Source organism: Anabrus simplex, chromosome 1 (assembly GCF_040414725.1).
Source record: "Anabrus simplex isolate iqAnaSimp1 chromosome 1, ASM4041472v1, whole genome shotgun sequence".
Classification (NCBI taxonomy): domain Eukaryota; kingdom Metazoa; phylum Arthropoda; class Insecta; order Orthoptera; family Tettigoniidae; genus Anabrus; species Anabrus simplex.
Window position 1 is genome coordinate 324,869,785 of NC_090265.1, and position 6,000 is coordinate 324,875,784.

General features: G+C 39.4%; 1 protein-coding gene across 2 annotated transcripts in view; it reads right to left on the reverse strand.

The window, feature by feature from the left end:
- LOC136865600 (cellular tumor antigen p53) overlaps positions 1 to 5,707 on the reverse strand; it is a 273,055-nt gene extending 267,348 nt beyond the window's left edge. For both annotated transcript variants that reach the window (XM_067142419.2, XM_067142418.2), the window contains exon 1: positions 5,559 to 5,707. The gene's annotated coding sequence lies outside the window, so the exon portion shown is untranslated. The remainder of the gene's footprint in view (positions 1 to 5,558) is intronic.
- Between the last annotated feature and the right edge of the window lie 293 nt (positions 5,708 to 6,000).

Consider the following 6,000-nt stretch of genomic DNA (forward strand, 5'->3'; position numbering starts at 1 on the left):
TGCCAATTTTCATTGAGATAGGACCGCTCATAACGTAAATATTTAAGAATTACATTTTTGGCCTTCCCCTAAACTACCATTTCACTCAGTGTGAATAAAATTATTTATTGCCTAGATTGTAGCGACTTATTCCTTGGCTTTGAATACCAATTTTCATTACGATAGGACCACTAATAACATAAATATTTGAAAATTAAATTTTAGGCCTTCCCCTAAACTACCATTTCTATCAGCGTAAATAAAATTATTTATGGCCTAGATTTTAGCGACTTACTCCCCGACTTTGCATACCAATTTTCATTAAATTCTCTTTAGCTGTTTTCTAGTGATGCGTGTACGTACATACATACATACATACATACATACATACATACATACATACATACATACAGACAGACAGACAGAAATTACGGAAAAGTAAAAAGTGTATTTCCTTGTTACTGTGGACATGACCGATACAGAAATGCCATTCTTTTCAAATTCTGAGCAATGTACAGGCAAAACTCTTATTTTATATTGGCCTATAACGCACTCCCGAGTAAGGACACCCACTTGCAACAATTGCTGAAGACATTTCTTTTTGTTGTTCGTACTGGAACACACGGCAACGCACCCCCAAGAAAGGACACTCGCTTGTAACAATTGCTGAAGACATTTCTATTTGTTATTCGTACTGGCGCGATACCATCATACATAAGGAGAGAAGACATTAGGTCGTGGAGAAATTAGTGAATTTAAGTCAAGTTCAGGCGTTGTATAAGAACAATTGCATCAGAATCTATGTAACACGTGCTATTTTTCTAACTACTTTGAGTATGCGATCAGGATAATCATGTGACAAGTTTCCACACACCAGTGAGGATAGGAAACCAGAATATTGCATTAAAGGAACTTATAGCCAAATAGTTCGCTCCGATAGTACGAGAGTGATGGCCACAGCAGGGCGTAGCGCCGAAGTGGTAACTTGCGGAACTTGTAACAAAAGACCAAGAGAGGAAGATATATCTATACAGTGTGATGGGATTTGCGAAAGACGGCATCACAAGGAGTGCACATTAATGACGTTAGGTGAATTTGAAATGTTGAAGCGTAAAAACTGCAAATTACTATGGATGTGTGAAAAGTGCAAGCATGAGATAATTAACAATAAGCAAGTGAGAGGGGACAAAATAGAGAACCTGGCCCAGAGAATGGACATGATCCCAAATAAATCGGAAATTAAATGTGAAATAGCAGATGTTAAATCATCTATTGATGCACTAAGTGAGACACTACTAACGAAACTAGCACTAATACTTGAGGTACAGTGAAACAAGCCGAAATACTAACAGACCACCTCAAAAACACTGAAAGTGCGAGTTGGCCCTTACTGCCAAACAAGAGAAAACATAAAGACGTACAAAATCCTGCAACTCCTAAAATAGATGAAAATTATGCACAAAATCAGGATCTACTACAATATTGTAATCAAGATGAAGCGCAGCCCCCTCAAAGCAGCATGGGCAAACAAACCAAATCCCCCACTTCCCAAGTACCAATGCACGGGAAACCACGATTACAGGTAACAGCTGATAACATGAAAATCGGCGTAACAGAGACAAAGGTAACAAGACAAGAGCACAGGGGCCAGCAAGAACGACCCAACGACGTTGAAGTACATATAATAGAAGATGAAGAGGGGAAGCAAACAAGGCAGCCTAGAATACCAGTAAATGATGAAACTAAACTAGAGAACCAGGATAGGGAGTGGACAACAGCGGTGAGAGGCGGGAACAGACAACGGGGAAACGAGACAGGAAAATAAATTAATGGAAGAAAAATGGGAATGAGACAAGGGGAAAGTAAAATAAAGGCAGCGGAACGATACGCCTGGTTACATGTGGGAAAACTGGATAGAGGAAGCTATCATAGAATACCTAAAGGAAAACGGAGTAAAAGGGAAAATTTACTGTGACCTAGTGAATGACAAAATATAAAGCAGAGCTTTCAAAATAGGCATTCCAATGCAAGACCTAGAAACAGTCTACGATGGAAACTTCTGGCCAGAAGATGTAATATGTCGGCCCTTTCGGCAACCCTGGAAGTTGAGAGGCCCGGCAACCAGGGATTAATATCAATATAATAACATGGAATGTAGAGGGCCTGAGGGAAGTCTTGAGCCTGCTCCCGAGAAATATCATGGCTGATTATGACATTGGAGTACTAACAGAGACAATGGTAAAAGAGGACACGGAACTAAACATCCCAGATTTTTACAATTTTCATGCCTATGCGATACTGTGTATGAGAAGAGGAAGACCAGTGGGAGGGGTGCTATGCATAATCAAACCACAACTGGCCCCCTTCAAACTACTATTAAGAGAAGAAAACATGCTGGTTGTCAGGACAAGAATTGGAGTTATAGTAGCAGTCTACTTCAACCCAGATCACACTGCCACAGACATAATAGACAAACTAGGAATGGCCTCGGATCACAGTAGAAGTATGGATAAGTTAATCATTGCAGGAGATCTGAATTGTACAATAAATAGGCAAGACAGAAAATGCAAAGAAGTAATGGATTATCTAACAAACGAAGGCTTTACAATACACAACAGACAGGAGGACTGCACATACATAGGGCATAACGGAGCTAGCACAATAGATCTAATAATCACAAAGGGCTTTAGAACAAAACACCCTGCTACCACATTGAAAAAAGAAGAAGCAGTCATCCATAAACACACTCCAGTACAATTAAATATAGAACGTCAGAACTAGCAAATTAGAAGAAAGACGAAATATAACATTTGGCAAGATCCTGAACATGGAAAAAATCAAAGAGAAAATGAAAGAAAAAGATAAGGTTGAAAGAGCAATAAGAGCAAGAAATATTGATGAGGCCGCTACATGGCTGAAATCAACTATAATAAATGGGGCCACCACACAAGATACAAATAGGAAGGCGAGGCCATGGTTCGACAGAGAATGTTATGAACAAACAAAAAATAAAACTGAAAACACTACATAAAACCAGAGAACAAATGGCAAGCGCAACCACTGAAGAAATACAATACGAAAGAAATACAAGAACCTAATAAGAAAGAAGAAAAAGCAACACCTGGAAGAAGAGCATAAGAAAATTGTAGAGGCAGAAAGAGACCCTTACCAAGCTTTGAGACCGAAAAAAGGCAGAAAATACAGCCCAACATACCCATGGAAACATGGATAAATCATATAAGAATAGTAATCTGCTCAAAAGAAACAAGACCCATGATTAAGACACCTAGGACTCCACAAGCTGATGAGATCTTCACCACGGATGAAATTGCGAGAGCGATACAGCAAATGAAGAATAACAGAGCTCCAGGAATAGATGGAATAAGAAGTGAACACTTAAAGCAAACAGCACAAGAATACCTACCGATTTGGACCTCCCTTCTAAACAAATGTTTAGAGCTAGGAAGCATACCAGACGAATGGAGAAAGTCAGCAATCAAATTATTATACAAGCGTAAAGGAGACACAGAGAACCCAAACGCGTATAGAGGAATAGCGTTGGAATCTACAACACTGAAACTCTTAACAGGAATCCTCGCCAATAGGCTGGCAGAGAAGCTAGACTCATTCTACCAGAGGGACAATTTGGTTTTAGAAAGGGAAGGTCCACGACTCTGGCAGTAGAAAACCTGTTGGAGCAAATAAAGCAGACGATAGAAAGGCCAAAAGTAAAACTATATGTGGTTTTTGTTGACTACTCAAAAGCCTTCGATATGGTCAACAGAAAGGTACTAATAGATAAACTGGAGGAACTAATTGGGAGAACGAGCACAACGACCCTCATATCGAATATACCGGCAGAAAACCACATACAAATAAGATGATGGAATAGGCATATCAGACTGGCTGCCGCAGACGAACGGTGTCCTCCAAGACGACCCACTCAGCCCTATACTGTTTAATGTCCTTATGTACGATGTCACCAAAGGAATGGCAGGAACAAGCACATACATATACGCTGATGACATGGCCATCGCAGCGACCGATATAGATAAACTGCAATTATTGATAAACACACTATGTGAATGGGCGGAGAGAAACGACATCCAGATAAACGAAGGGAAAACAGAATTGGTAGTGTTTAGGAAGGGAGGAAGACTCACTGAAGCAGAGAACGTCAAATGCAATGGCAAACTACTCAAGAGGGCTAACAATTTTAAATACCTAGGTGTCACAATCCAAACGACGGGAAAGAGTTTCAGACTACATATAAGATCTAGAGCAGTGGCGGCCACTAGAGCTATGAATGAAATCAGAAACATCACGCAACTATCGATCACACAGCTATGGACCTGTTTACGCTGAAGATGCTACCTGTCTAGTTTTACCTTTAATTAGCTGTGTGTAAAAGTTACATAAGTTGGTAGATAGGGTGCTCACAACACCCCACCTAAAAATCACACTTTTTGTTTACAGATGTTAAATAAGAATGAAACATGCCAATTTTAAGTTGTAATACTATCTTAAAAATATGATTACAAAAAATTTAGCACCACAGTTTTAAAACTAAGAATCATACTGACTTTGAACCTCAAGTCTCAAATTTAAGGGATTATAGGGTACGATGCGCATTGGTATCACCCAAATATCACTATAAAATTTGTCACAAATGGAGCATAATAATTCCTTTTCCTTAATATCTGTAGGAGGCTAAAAGTAAGAAATAAGGAAATTAAATTATGGAAAGTATAATGAAGTATAGGTCTTACGACGACGATGGGATAGGAAAGGGCTAGGCGTAGGAAGGAATTACGGTACAGCCCCAGCAGTTACCTGGTGTGAAAATGGGAAACCACAGAAAACTAACTTCAGGGTTGCCGACAGTGAAGTTCGAACCCACTATCTCCCGAATACAAGCTCACAGTTGCGCATCCCTAACCGCATGGCCAACTCGCTCGGTATAAACAAGTGAATGTTATACTCTGGATGTTCACAGCACCCTATATACCCAGTAAAAGGTTAAGACAATGTAGTACATCAACTCTGTTGCTATAAAAATACAAGATCCCCTAGTTGCCAAGGCAACTGTCTCAACAGTTTCTAAGGAGAAGTAACATCCATGCTTTCTACACCAATTGACAGTAGAACTCTTAAGGATCTAACTTGCTTCCTGATGAGTAAACATATATCCCAGAATGTCCCACCTTACTTGCTACAAGGTTATGGTGTTAAATATAAACAAGCATTATGCCAATGCAATTAGGATAAAACTTGTTAAAATCATGTTCCTGAACAATGAATAGTTGTTTGGTTACCATATCACCGCTGGTAGGTTTTTTTTTTTTTTTTTTTTAAGTAATAATAGAAAACTGCGTTATAAGTGGAGCTAGAGGGTGTCGTGATCTAAAATACACTTGTCAATCATCATTAATTATAAACAATTCGTGCACAAAATAAATGCAACACACACATGTGTTATAACCAACACTGCGACGGATGTTACAACAAGAAATCGGCAACATACAACTTCACAAAGTAAATAAGGTTTTTTTTTTCTTCTTTCTTTTCTGTGTACTTACGAGTTTTGGTGTTAATATCCTGGCAAGCTACCTAGCACCCTCTTGCAATCTGTCAGCCGCTATTGTTTAAGACTTTTCTATCTCATCAACTTCAATAGCCCCAAACCGCTGTTTACAGGTTGCCTTTTGAAAAACGGCCGAGTTCCTGAGCGCTGTGCGCCTGTAGTAGAGTCGTTCATGAGCTAAATAGTTCATTTGAACGACTCCTTTATATGAACTAGTACGAGTTTGTTCACTGCCTTCGTGATGTATATTACCAAATACTGTATTTGATATTACGAAGGCAGTGGTTTGTTCAAAAAATGTTTGTATTAATATGTAGTCTTATATGATATTTTGCCGGGCTGAGTGGCTCAGACGGTTGAGGCGCTGGCCTTCTGACCCCAACTTGGCAGGTTCGATCCTGGCTCAGTCCGGTGGTATTTGAAGGTGCTCAAATACG